Source organism: Oratosquilla oratoria, chromosome 9, assembly GCF_046742065.1.
Source record: "Oratosquilla oratoria isolate Oo_2021 chromosome 9, ASM4674206v1, whole genome shotgun sequence".
Taxonomy (NCBI): domain Eukaryota; kingdom Metazoa; phylum Arthropoda; class Malacostraca; order Stomatopoda; family Squillidae; genus Oratosquilla; species Oratosquilla oratoria.
This window is the reverse complement of record NC_134785.1, coordinates 49,737,380-49,752,555: the sequence shown is the minus strand read 5'-3', so window position 1 is coordinate 49,752,555 and position 15,176 is coordinate 49,737,380. Positions and strand designations below refer to the sequence as shown.

At 42.0% G+C, this 15,176-nt stretch overlaps 1 protein-coding gene across 2 annotated transcripts in view; it reads right to left on the bottom strand.

The window, feature by feature from the left end:
- LOC143028386 (U-scoloptoxin(05)-Sm1a-like) overlaps positions 1 to 2,222 on the bottom strand; it is a 29,536-nt gene extending 27,314 nt beyond the window's left edge. Inside the window, exon 1 of one of the 2 annotated variants that reach the window (XM_076190378.1) lies at positions 2,063 to 2,222. The gene's annotated coding sequence lies outside the window, so the exon portion shown is untranslated. Of the gene's footprint in view, positions 1 to 1,836; positions 1,860 to 2,062 lie in introns of those variants that run through there. The other variant, XM_076190379.1, reaches the window with a different exon arrangement.
- Between the last annotated feature and the right edge of the window lie 12,954 nt (positions 2,223 to 15,176).

Below are 15,176 nucleotides of genomic sequence, written 5' to 3'. Positions count from 1 at the left end.
TTTAATTATCGGTTAAATTACTACATTTTATCATTCTACCTCCGTTGTAATCTTGATCAAATGCCATTCTCTCACGAATCCCATAAACTTATTTTGAGGCAAAACAAATATGTAGATAAATAAATATATGAATAAATGAATACAGAAATGAAATTTAAATAAAAGGTAAATGAAAACCTGTCTATTTCATAAAACTGTAACATAATTTCGTCATTATTCCTGTTTTTCATGAGATGGCGATAGTGTAGCGTTTACTCTCGTCATCGTAGCTACGATGTTGTAAAATAACGGCCATACAAATTAAAGCTGATGGCATGGGAGCACACAGCTACGCAAATGCCCTACTCGGTAGTAAATTAATACTTAGCGACATGATTTACTGTTGAAAATGTCTCCATAAAGCTAAAGAACAGCGATACAGTATGAGGTATTCAAAGAAATGGCCCGCCGAACGTATTTCAACAAATGGATCCCGGTCCACTCAGCTACGGTTATGGATTCCTAAGCTAAAGGAAATAATCTTGTGTATCATGACTGAAGTTCATCGTCAATGTCATGGTCCTATAAGAATTTATCTATCATTTATTGAATATATTTTTATATAATTTCTAATTATTATAGTGAGCTTGATTTTAGCGCGATATCCTTGTCGTGCTGCAAATCACTTGAACTTGTCGCACGCGAACCGGACTCCATTACATTTCAAAAGTATGCAAATGTATCTTTTGTTGTCAAATATTCAATATATATCTTTATACTTCACTTATCATAAATGTGAATTTAAATCAATAAAATTGCATTAATGCGACAACAAAGATATATTTGTATAATTCTGATATAGATATATCCTAAATCACTAGCGGTTGTTGGCAACTGATTATACACAAGAAAAACGCGTTTTCATTTAATTTTCACAGTATTTAAGCTATCTAGGCATATCTCTGAACCAAAAGAAAAATTGATAATATTCTTCACACAACTGTGTGACGATGCTATCCTACAGCACTATGCAATGTCATGGTTGTATGCTTAATGTACCGTAATTACGTTAGTTTTGGGGGATGATGTTATTTTTAAATACATTGTACTGAAATTGACTTAGAAATTGATTATCTTTACCAGATATGTGTCCTATGCTTGCAGTTCTGTTTAACAAAACTGTATCGTGCTGTCCTTGCGATTTGTGACGATGTCTTAATGTGTTTTAAAAAATACAAGTCACTAGTCGAGTTTTATCGCTAGAGGTCGCTCTACATTTAAAAAGTCTGCAATAATTTTCCAAACAACTATAGTTTATGTTGAACCTACTTACATGTGTTACATGTTTGAGTCGAAAAAGAGATACTCATATCAGGTCGATGATTAAAGTATTGCAATTTGAGTCGGTTATAGTTTGCATAACAACTCTCACAAGGGTATGAGCATCCGGCACATAGCTCTCAATCTAGCATGTTCTGTATCAATTATTGCAATGTAATATATATAACTATCGCAAAAATGACCGCCACTCGTTTTGAATATCATTCGTTGCAATATAGGATATTGTTTACTAGTTGAAGCACAACCGTGGAGTCTAGTACTAAATACGTAAATAAGTACTACATCACACAAATACTCTGGTGTATGGGGAAGATGCTGTCATCTTTGGAAATCGGCGTCTGAACCCTTCGAGGGGTTTTAAGTGATGTCACCTTATGTCACAAAAGACGTGGGAGAGGTCGTGCGTACAAAGTGATACAGTTGGACGACCGACTGTCACTCAGCCAGTAAGATCGTATGAGCCGACTATGGTGTGGAGGGGGGGGGAAGGAATCGTCTTCTTGTGGGGGCCCTCACCAATCAACTGCACCCCAATGCCGTCTTGCGTGTTTTAGCGTGTCAAGAGCGTTAACTGCGTGTGTCTGTCTCTCGTACTCAAATAGTTCATCTATATCGATTTAGGCCTCTTGTTCTGATAGGTCCGTTTGGCTCAGAGTCCCCTCACCCGCCAGAGAGAGAGCGGGAGGGAGGGGGGCATCTACGGGCGGATAGAAGTAAGTGATCACAGACAAATTCAACTTACCTGTTGTATTCACATGGAGCTTGAGTATGCAGGAGTGACTATGCTGGGGTTATTCCCGTCCCGTGGCGAAATAATCTCATGGTGGCCATCCACGAAAAGTCCTTTCCCAGCCCACAATCCAAAGCGACTCGATTCTTTACTGTCTGTCGAGTGCGCAGCGCAGACTTCCACAAACACAAGCGATGCCAGCATCTTGGGAAAACGTCTCGTGCAAATCTCATCCCGTCATCCATCGGGTACGTTAATCCTCAACAGCTGGTGTAAGAAATCAATACGGTAGATGATACTGCAAGAGTGTTCATGATCCGTTAAAGAAACTGAATAGGTTGCTGATGTTTGTATATCCGGGTGGGCGCATCCTACATCAGACAACAAGTCCCTAATGCTGCCGCTCGGAAAATATCGAGCATCCTTTGCTACAGAATATAAATGAGGATGAAAATTAATATTAATTTCAAAACTCCCCCTGTTTCCACTTAACGTTGTTTGAATATACCTTCATATTTAATAAACAGCATTGCCCTTACCGAGTTATGTTGTGAGTGGTAGACGGAGATCTGTTGTCGCGTTTGAATAAACGTGAGGAAACGAGCTAACTCTTCGAAAGAAGCCGAAAGTTCTTACACTTGCATTATGTACAGTGCCCCGTCCAGAGGCTAATTCCCAATTCTAGAGTACGTGATGAAAAACATTGTCCATTAACATGTGTATATGTGAGTGTTTTGCACACATACACACATATGTGTATATATATGTATATAAATGTGTGTGTGTGCGCATTTAACTAGTTTTACCTAGTATTTTGCGGGAGGAGAGCTATACTCGAAGTAACCCGCTATTGTATCTTTCCGCATCCAGTTTTTTCCTTGTCATGTATAGTTTTAGCACTTACTATTTCCTCTTTCAGTTTGTTACAGATATCTATCATTCTGTGTGGAAAGCTATTATTTTTCATATCTCTTCTGTAACTGTCTTGTGTGTGTGTGCGCTCGCGCGTATATATATACACATACATGCACACACACATACACACACACACACACACACACACACACACACACACACACATATATATATATATATATATGTATATATATATATATTATATATATATATATATATATATACGGTACAGAGAAAGAGAAAAAGATATATTAGTGCATATAAATCTTTGCATATGCATCTGGTACATTGACGCTGGTGGCTTGACTATTTTAATGTCTGCAGGAGCTCTGTTTTTAGAGATCTGCAAGGTTATCCACATGAAAAAGGTCTCGTACGAAAGATATGAGGAAGATGAACTTACACGGTCGCAGGACTCACTACTAACATGTCCGCCACAGATGACCTAAAAGGAAATAATTCCTCATAGATAGATGGGGTCACCGTCATAATGACGGCGTGGACAACTGGGCGCCCTGGAGGACTCGACCAAATGTATTGAATAAGGTGGCACAAAAAAAAAAATGCATCTTACCTGAAACTTGGAGGCAAGGAGGTGAGATTACTTCCGCAACCTCGTAAACTTTGTTTCATGGGCATCAAGTCCAAAATTTATAACGGGCGTTCTCTCCAGATCACCGTCCTACAGCATTGCCTCTTGAGCTTATGGGGAGTGTGCCCAGGAATGTTTACAATCTTGAGTAACACCTTGAAGGAGATGAGAATATACATTTATGATGTGAAAAGCATATCAGAAGACCAAAAGCTACAGAGTTTGGTGAAGGAATTGGAGAACATCAGCTGGGATATCGCGGCACTGAGTGAAGTCATAAGGAAGGAGGAAACGCTCGTGCAGCTACATGACTGTCGCCATCAGTTCTACTGCAGAAGCAAAACAGAAGAATCTGATAAGAGTTGGATTCTTGATTAATGGAGAGATTTCAGGTAACATAGTGAAATCCAGTGATTTATCTGATAGGGTAGCTTGGATTGTAATAAGGCCTTAGGGAACTCTAGAAATAATTCAGGTTTTGCATCAGATTTACTAAGTTCACACGTTGAAATTGAGTCCTATGATATTGGTAAGTGAAACGTACATTGAGAAGTTTGGAGTAGGCGAAAGAAATGTAATGTGTATATAAACACACACACACACACACACACACACACACACACACACACACACACACACACACACACACACACACACACACACACACACACACCCCTTCCAGACCTTTTGCCACAACGACGACGACGACGCGGGGACAACGACACCTGGACCCGGCGAGCCATGCGCGAGTAGAGGAAGCGACGACAGGAAGGGAATAATACATATGATGCCATACTGAGTGAGTATGTAAGGTAGGCGGCATCCCCCGTCCCTAGCAGAGTAGAGCGGAATCCTCCGACCCGGCGAAGCCAAGGCAAGAGGACTTCGCCGGGGCGAGGCTTGCGTAGTCGAAGAAGAACTAGGAGGAACCGCTCGCGAAATACAATTACCAAGAATGCCATTACCGGAGACACCATTGCCATTACCAAGATGCCATTACCATGAGCAGTCCGCGCCATTAGAAAGACGGACGTCGTCTCGGCGCTTTGTTCTTACGCTCAAAGATCCGGGAGGATCTGGAGGTTTCCCTCAGCTGAATAAAATCGCCTGGCGTGTAAAGATGAAGCAGCTCACAGTAGGAAATCACGCTTATCAGTGGATTTCTAGCGGGCTCTCATAACATTATCACATGTTTTTATTCTTACATTTTTTCATTAATTTAGAAAGGGAATACAAGGACAAAATATAAGTTACTATTTGTAGACAATGTGAATATGCTAAATATAGTGAACTATCACAGCTATATATATTTTTTGTACATAAAACCTCAATTGTCTCTTAAAATATTGATGCTTTGCAAATCAAATTTCAATTATATTTTTGAAACCAGGAGGAAAACGACCTTGGAAACACCAAGCATATCTAAAGAAACAAAACTAGTGTTACCCAGTGTAGTGATAATGACCACAATAACAATAACAACAATGAATATAATAATAATAGTATAATGATAATAATTAATAATAATAATAATAATTAATAAGATAATAATAATAATGATAATAATAATAATAATTAATAAAATAATAATAATAATAAAATAAAATAATAATAATAAAATAATAATAATTAATAAAATAATAATAATAATAATAATAATAATAACTAATAAAATAATAGTAATAATAATATGATGATGATGATAATGATAATAAAGGTAGAAGGCCGAGCTGGAGGAGGAAGAGGAAGGAGATAGTTGGAGAAGTGTTGGTGGGGAAAAGCTTCATGAAAGATACTAATGGTGGAGGTGACAGCCCTTGAGGGAGAGAGAGAGAGCGAAGTAATGTTGGAGATGATGAAAGTAATGTTGGAGATGATGGCGGCGTGGGATGACTTACTCGCCCCAACATTCGGCGAATGTTTATGATGTGTATTCAGTTAGTTGCACCCACACATCCATTCAAACTAACGAGGAACATGTTTATACACACATACACGCGAGTGCAAGTACATGTACAAATATACACATACCAACACGACTCGATGGCGCAATGGTAGAGTTCCCGGTTGCCACTACGGTGGTCAGGGTTCGAATCCCGCCCAGCGCTGATATAATTTCAGTATCGCTGCGCTGCGAGTCGTTACTCCAACTCTCGTGGGCAGGGAGTTGGGGGAGTGTGTCTGTGTGCGTGTAAGGTCACGGCATTATCCATAGATCGGTCATACATGAGTTCTGAGCTCTCTGCCGGGAAGTTAATAACTGTCGATCACGAGTCTAACACGTGATCCAAAATGGTGAATCACACACAGACAGGGAGTGGGATGGTGAGTGTTGTGGAGGTTTGGTTTCCTTCAGCTGAATAGGATCGCCTGGACATTTGCTGGATCCTCGAGCCGAGAGTCAGATCGAGAGAAATCTTCGATCCAATTCTGGACGAGGGGCTCTCCGAAGCTGAGTAGAACCGTCCGTCTGGCATCGGGAGGAACGAGGTCTACAAATGGAAAATGAAATAAAGAAATTATTCATCTCTCTCTCTCTCTCTCTCTCTCTCTCTCTCTCTCTCTCTCTCTCTCTCTCTCTCTCTCTCTCTTTGAGACCTAGGGTCATTCTAGTGACCGCACGAGCTGGCGAAGAAGTCGATTTGGCAAAAGACCGAAGGAACGAAGACTGCGATAAAAAATTGACCTCAAACTGGAAAAACATTGAACCCTATGGTGTATTCGCACTACTGTATCTAATTCTGGTGTCGCCAGGCGATTCTATTCAGCCGAGGAAACTCCCCGTCGACGTCAAAGGTTTCGAAAGTTTCTTTAGTTCCCGAGAAGACCCAAAGAGCTCCTCCTCCTCCCCCTACACCTCCTCCTCCTCCTCCTCCTCCTCCTCCTCCTCCTCCTGATGCAAAACGTCGAGGGCGACGGCGAACTCGATGCACTTCCTTGTGGCTGGCGCCAGGCGATTTTATTCAGCTGAGGGACACCTCGAGATCCTCCCGGATCTTTGAGCGTAAGAACAAAGCGCCGAGACGACGTCTGTCTTTCTAATGGCGCGGACTGGTAATGGTAATGGCATCTTGGTAATGGCAATGGTATCTTGGTAATGGCAATGGTATCTTGGTAATGGCAATGGTATCTTGGTAATGGCAATGGTATCTCCGGTAATGGCATCTTGGTAATGGCAATGGTGTCTCCGGTAATGGCATTCTTGGTAATGGGTATTTCGCGCGATGTCCTATCGATACCTTCGGCCTTGGGATCTTGAAGAGAAAAGCAAATTATAACATACATCTACGACGGCGAGCGGTTCCTCCTAGTCCTTCTTCGACTACGCAAGCGTGGAGGGGCACCTAGTACCCCTCCAGCCTCGCCCCGGCGAAGTCCCCTTGCCTTGGCTTCGCCGGGTCGGAGGATTCCGCTCTGCTAGGGACGGGGGATGCCTACCTTACATACTCAGTATGGCATATTATCCCCTTCCTGTCGCTTCCTCGCGCATGGTTCGCCGGGTCCAGATGTCGTTGTCCCCGCGTCGTCGTCGCTACAAAAGGTCTCGAAGGGGTGCCCGGTCTTCTCGGTCGAAGTAGCTTCTGCCGGGCACGATTGTCCCGAGGTCCGAGCAGAGAGGTCTACTTAGCTCGACCTCGGGTCGCGACGACCCAGATGAGGAGGAGAATACAACAGACACAATGCAGACACCCACACGCATATGTACGACATATATACACACACAAAGAATCACACGTACACACACACGCACACACACACACACACACACACACACACTCGGTGGCGCGGTTGGTAGAGTCCCCGACTGTGACTACGGAGGTCCAGGTTCGAATCCTGCCCAGGGCTGAAATTTCAGTATCGCTGCGCTTCGAGTCGTTACTCCAACTCTCGTGGGCGGGGAGTTGGGTGTGTGTGTTCGTGTAAGGTCACAGCATTACCCATAGATCGGTCATACGAGCTCTGAGCTCTCTTCCGGGAGGGAAATAGCTGTCGATCACGAGTCCAGCACGTGATCCAAAGACCAAGGTGAACACACACACACACAACCTCGTGGCGGAGTGGTTAGAGTTCTCGCCTGCCACTACGGCGGTCCGGGTTCAAATCTTGCCCAGGGCTGATATAATTTCAATATCGCTGCGCTGCGGGTTGTTACTCCAACTGTCGTGGGCGGGGAGTTGGGTGTGTGTGTGCGTGTAAGATCACAGTATTATTCATAGATTGGTCATACGAGCTCTGAGTTCTCATCTGGAAGGTTAATAACTTTCGATCACGAGTCAATCACGTGATCCAAGACCATGGTGAATCACACACACTGCTCGACGGCGCAGTGGTAACGTTCGCAATCGGTAATCCAGCGGTCAGAATTCGAAACCCGCCCAAGGAATGATAATGATAATAATAATAATAATAATAATAATATTGATGATGATAATAATAATGATAGTAATAATTATAATAATGATGATAATAATAATAATAATAATGATAGTAATAATAATAATAATTATAATAATATTTATAATAATAATAATTATGAAATAATAATAATGAGATGGACAAGGGGAAAATATGGAAGCAAATTGGAGGTGAGCATTAAAGGAGAGAGACTAGAGGAAGTAGATAGTTTTAGATACTTGGGTGCGAATGTGGTAGGAAAGGGAGGAGTAGAGGTGGAGGCAGAATGTAGGTTGAGAGAAGCAAGTACAGTAAATGCCTTAGGGGATTAGAAAGTGTAATGAGAAATAGACATTTGGAAATGAATGCTAAGAGGAGATTGTATGAGGGGGTGATTGTACCAACAGCAGTCTATGGGACAGAGACATAGAACATAAGAGAGGAAGAGTTTAAATGTGTTTGAGATGAAATGTCTGAGAAGTGTGGTAGGGATTACAAGTGTCACGATCTGGTGTGTTGGTTTTGATTTCTTGTATCAAACCCGGCCACGATTTGATCAGTTCTAACAATCCAAGTGCCAGCGTGCTTTTATGCCTTTAATTAGGACGATTTTCTTTCTTACACCGGATATGAAATAAAGTAGGAATGCAAAATAAAACTACTTACATAATAGATGTGTACATATTGAACTTACTAGAATGAGGGAGGTTCGAACGAGCGTGCGAATGTGTTGGCACAGGACGCAATCCTTTTTTTCATAATTGGGGCACATACAAGTGTCAATGGCAGGTACCATATTACTACATCTATATGCCTAGTCTATATTCACATTTACCTAGCTTCACACAATCCTTCCACTTTTTAATTTTTGTGTGAAGAAGGTTTACAATTCATCATTTGTTAAGAAATGAAGATGATTTGCGATGGCGCTACTTACCTATGCCATCGTTGTTGTAGTGTGTTCGGCCACGATAAGTATGACAAAAATGAATCCATTTCTGGGATTAAGTTGCCATGCTTGGAGGAAAATATCACGCCACCGTGACCGAACCTACATACTCCCCATTTGGAAGTATTCCACCACGTTCACGGTGGGTAGCTCGGAGAGTCACCAAAATAACCCCAAACCTTGTCACTGTCTCCGATTTAACCACCATATCAGCCACAGGTCAAAGGCCACCAGGTCTCGTGTGAGCTCCCTCTGGACACCACTCAGGACGAAGGCACGGGCGCCATAGGCGCCACAAAGGCTAATTTTCTCTGGCCGCCACTGGCACGCCCTTGGGTCCAGGTTGCCCACACCTACCTCGCTGTACACTGTGCTTGACTCTGTACCTCTGAGGAAAGTTTGGGGCAAATCGGTGATCTGACGATCTTTGGCGTTTTTTGGGGGGACTATTTTGGTCACTGCGATTGGACCACCATCTCGCCAATAGGTCGAGGGCCACCAGGCCTCGTGTGGACTCCATCTGGACACCACTCAGGCCATTGGTACTGGCACCAGAGGCAGGAAAGTGAATACTCGCCACAGTGTTTGGTTTTTCTCTGGTCGTCACCGCCACGTCCTTGGGTTTAGGTTGCCCACACCTACCTCGCTGCACATTGTGGTTGACTCTCTCCCTCTGAGGAATGTTTGGGGCAAATCGGTGACCTGACGATTTTTGGCAAAATCCGTGGGTCTCCTTAGCGTTTTTTTTTTTTTTTTTTTTTTTTTTGTTTTTTTTTTTCATTTTGGTCACTGTCTCCGATTGAACCACCATCTCGCTCACAGGTCGAGGACCACCAGGCCTCATGTGGGTTGCACTGGGACACCACTCAGCCAATTCGTACTGGCACCAGAGGGAGAAAAGTGAAAACTCGCCACAAAGGCTCATCTTCCTCTGGTCGCCAGACTCCCCTATTCCTTATAGGAAGTCTCAGAAGCCTAACAGGACCTCCTGGGGGAACTAACAGGGCCTTCTGTGGGAGGGACAGGGTCTTCCAGTGACCTATTGTAAACCTAACGTGGCCTCCCATGGTTCTGCCACTGCCTCTGTAGCCAATTGGGGCAAATCGGTGACTTGAGGATTTTTGGGGTCATTTTGGTCACTGTCTCCAATTGAACCACCGTCCCGCCCACAGGTCGAGGGCTACCAGTCCTCATTTGGATTGCACTAGGACACCAATTATTCTATTGGTACTGTTGGCAGAGGAAAAGTAAATAGTGGCCACAAAGGCTCAATTTGTGCGGTCGCCACTGGGACGCCCTTGGGTCCAGGTTGCCCACACCTACCTCGCTGCACAATGGGATTGACTGTCTACCCCTGAGGAAAGTATGGGGCAAATCGGTGACTTGAGGATTTTTGAGAAAATCCGTGGGTAAACCCCTTAGCGTTTTTTGGGGTCATTTTGGTCACTGTCTCCGATTGAACCACCGTCCCACCCACAGGTCGAGGGCTACCAGTCCTCATTTGGATTGCACTAGGACACCAATTAGGCTATTGGTACTGGTGGCAGAGGAAAAGTAAATAGTGGGCACAAAGGCTCAATTTGTGCGGTCGCCACTGGGACGCCCTTGGGTCCAGGTTGCCCACACCTACCTCGCTGCACAATGGGATTGACTGTCTACGCCTGAGGAAAGTATGGGGCAAATCGGTGACATGAGGATTTCTGAGAAAATCCGTGGGTAAACCCCTTAGCGTTTTATGGGGGTCATTTTGGTCACTGTCTCCGATTGAACCACCGTCCCGCCCTCAGGTGGAGGGCTACCAGTCCTCATTTGGATTGCACTAGGACACCAATTAGGCTATTGGTACTGGTGGCAGAGGAAAAGTAAATAGTGGCCACAAAGGCTCAATTTGTGCGGTCGCCACTGGGACGCCCTTGGGTCCAGGTTGCCCACACCTACCTCGCTGCACAATGGGCTTGACTGTCTACCCCTGAGGAAAGTTTGGGGCAAATCGGTGACTTGAGGATTTCTGAGAAAATCCGTGGGTAAACCCCTTAGGGTTTTTTTGGGTCATTTTGGTCACTGTCTCCGATTGAACCACCGTCCCACCCACAGGTGGAGTGAGACGAGTCCTCATTCGGATTGCACTAGGACACCAATTAGGCTATTGGTACTAGTGGTAGAGGAAAAGTAAATAGTGGCCACAAAGGCACAATTCGTGCGGTCGCCACTGGGACGCCCTTGGGTCCAGGTTGCCCACACCTACCTCGCTGCACAATGGGCTTGACTGTCTACCCCTGAGGAGAGTTTGGGGCAAATCGGTGACTTGAGGATTTTTTAGAAAATCCGTGGGTACCCCTTAGCGTTTTTTTGGGGGTCATTTTGGTCACTGTCTCCGATTGAACCACCGTCCCACCCACAGGTCGAGGGCTACCAGTCCTCATTTGGATTGCACTAGGACACCAATTAGGCTATTGGTACTAGTGGCAGAGGAAAAGTAAATAGTGGCCACAAAGGCTCAATTTGTGCGGTCGCCACTGGGACGCCCTTGGGTCCAGGTTGCCCACACCTACCTCGCTGCACAATGGGATTGACTGTCTACCCCTGAGGAAAGTTTGGGGCAAATCGGTGACTTGAGGATTTTTTAGAAAATCCGTGGGTAAACCCCTTAGCGTTTTTTGGGGTCATTTTGGTCACTGTCTCCGATTGAACCACCGTCCCGCCCACAGGTCGAGGGCTACCAGTCCTCATTTGGATTGCACTAGGACACCAATTAGGCTATTGGTACTGGTGGCAGAGGAAAAGTAAATAGTGGCCACAAAGGCTCAATTTGTGCGGTCGCCACTGGGACGCCCTTGGGTCCAGGTTGCCCACACCTACCTCGCTGCACAATGGGATTGACTGTCTACCCCTGAGGAAAGTTTGGGGCAAATCGGTGACTTGAGGATTTTTGAGAAAATCCGTGGGTAAAACCCCTTAGTATTTTTTGGGGTCATTTTGGTCACTGTCAAAGGATTACAAAGGCAAAGCATGCCGACAGGAGACCTTTTGATCCATATCTAGGTCGGATGCAAAAAAAAAAAAAAAAAAAATCATATTAATAATAAATTAAAACTATAACAATGTAAATAACAATTAAAATACATAAATAAATGCATTGGTATAGTTGAATAACAAACAAACAGGTAAATAGTAAATGATAATAAATTGACATATAACTAATAATAAATGAAAATCAGACAGACAAATTATAACAAAACAAAAACAAATAATATAACATAAATTATAATCATTACAGCATCTTACTTAGGTATTTATCTAAATGATTCTTAAAGCTTCGAACTGAACTACATTGCACTACCTGTGCAGGAAGTTTATTCCATTCATTAACTACACGGTTGGCAAAGTTGTTTCTACCTACTTCCAAATTGAATCTATTTCCGGACAGTTTGAGACCATTGTTTCTTGTCTGATTCTCATTCAATGTGAAAATTTGGTCACTTTTGATGTTGTCAATTCCCTTTAAAATCTTAAAGACCTGTATCAAGTCACCTCTGAGTCTACGCTTTTTTAGGGAAAACAGATTCATGTGCTTAAGTCGATTTTCGTATGATTTATTTTTGATATTTGGAATCAGTTTTGTGGCTCGCCGTTGTACTTTTTCCAGTCTGTCAATGTCTTTAATGAGATTCGGTGACCATACGGAAACAGCATATTCCAAATGTGGACGAACTAACGATTTATATAGCTTGTTAATGAGTGATGGACTTTTGAAATCAAAAGATCGCGCAATCAATCCCAGAATCTTATTTGCTTTCTCAGAGGCTGAAATACACTGCTTGGATGATTTGAGGTCGTTACTGATAATTACGCCGAGATCTTTTTCACTATCCACTTTTGTTAACGAATTTCCAAATAACTTGTAATCTTACTTACTGTTATTTTTACCTATGTGCATTACCTTGCATTTACTTGTGTTAAATTTCATTAGCCACTTTTCAGACCATTGCTGTAATTGATCTAAATCTTCTTGAATATCTAATTGGTTTGAGTGATCATTTGCCACTCCGCACAGTTTTGTATCATCAGCAAATTTGGAAACAGTAGATTTTAGTCCATGGTCTATATCATTTATATATACTATGAATAGAAGTGGCCCAAGAACGGAACCCTGAGGAACTCCACTTGCAACATTTTTCCATCCAGAAGTTTTTCCATTTAAAACAACTCTCTGTTTTCGACCTTTCAACCAATTACTAGTCCAACCTAATAGGCTACCACTTATTCCATGCAAAGCTAATTTAGTAAGTAGTCTTTCGTGTGGGACGGTATCAAAAGCTTTTGCAAAGTCTAGATATATTAAATCTATATTGTTTCTTTTGTCATAATTCGAGATAACTGTGTTGTAGAATTCGAGTAAGTTAGTCACGCAAGAACGTTTCCGTCTGAAACCATGTTGGCTATCATTTATCAAACGGTTACTTTCTAAATGATATTCGATAGCATCTCTGATGATAGTTTCCATTATTTTTCCTACGATCGAAGTCAAACTTATAGGCCTATAGTTATTTGGTTTCTTTTTGTCACCTTTTTTGAATATGGGAGTAACGTTAGCTAGCTTCCATTCTCTTGGGACATCTCCGGATATGATGGATTTCTTGAAAATAATTTCTAATGGAACAACAATCTCATTTTTCATTTCCTTTAAGATTCTTGGATGCCAACCGTCAGGCCCTGGTGTTTTATTAACTTTGAGTTTGTCTATACACCTTTTGATTGTTTCTTTTGTTATATTTACCGTAGTGAGTAAGTTTACCCTAGACTTTTCACAGGTTTCAGTTTGGAATTCACTTTGAGGTGTTTCGTTTACGAATACCGAGCTAAAATAATTGTTTAAGAGATTACACATTCCTTCATTTGAATATTCAAGTTGACCGTCAGCAGATAATAGTGGACCAATGTGATTCCTAACAACCTTTTTATCTCTAATGTAACTATAGAATTCTTTGGGATTCTCTTTGGATTTCTCAGCGATGTTCATTTCGTATTGTCGTTTTCTTTTTCTTATTGTCTTTTTTAAATCTCTCTGTATTGATACATAACTTTCATAGTCATTAGATGCACCCGAGCACTTATATTTCTTATAAGCCTGTCTCTTTTTAGCAATACTTTTTTCAGTTTCTTTGTCGAGCCACTTTGGGCGAGCCTGATTTGGGGGACGTCTGTCCTTAAAAGGAATGTAAGTTTGAATCATCTTAGTGAGCGTATTTTGAAATATTTCCCACATCTGATCTACAGGCCTTTCGTTTAATTTTTCCTCCCAATCTGTAAGCTGAAGCTCCTGACGTAGTTCTATGAACTGAGCTTTACTGAAATCGGGTATTTTAGAAGCACAAGTATCTATTCTAAAATTGTTTAGGAGTTTGAATCTGACTAAGTTGTGATCGCTATTTGCAACAGATTCACCGACTTCTACATCAGTTGCCATGCTTTCGCGGCTAGTGATCAATAAATCGAGTAAGTTTCCATATCTTGTGGGCTCTTTTACATGCTGAATTAAATAATTGTCACCAAGAAAATCAATCAAGCGACTACCTATATGACCATGTTCAAGGGTCATCCAATCAATGTCAGTAAAATTGAAATCACCCATTATCAATAAATCCCGGTTGCAGAAACTAGACAGTTCTTGAAATAACAGTTTGTCGTCTGCTAATGATAATGTCTTTGGCCTATATATTACACCTATATTCATTTTTTGTCCATTTGTTTGGGTTAACTCAACCCACAAACTGTCATATGCATCCTGTTTCACTTTCTCTAAAACACAAGCATGAACATTGTTTTTAACGTACAATAGAACACCCCCACCTTTCTTGTGGTTTCTATCCTGATGAAAGTGTTTAAATCCCGCAATATTAAATTCAGCTTCGAACTCTGTACCATTTAACCATGTCTCAGTTATTCCTATCATATCGAGATTTTCGCTTTTGACATACGCTTGTATTTCTTGAAATTTGTTCCTAATACTACGAGCATTAAAGTACATAGTTTTAAGAAACTCCTGATTATTTCTTTTTGACACATTTTGAGTTTCAATATCATGTCTTATATTATCATTTTGTTTTTTATTCATGCCTTGCTCTATATTATTATTATTTGGTCCTTCATTGACATTCAATGCCTCATTAACATTTCTCCTATCAAAATTAACATTTCCCCCATCACGGACATCTGGTCGATTACGGTCATTCGATCTATTTTGTACATTTTGTCCCCCTACGTCACCGTGATTC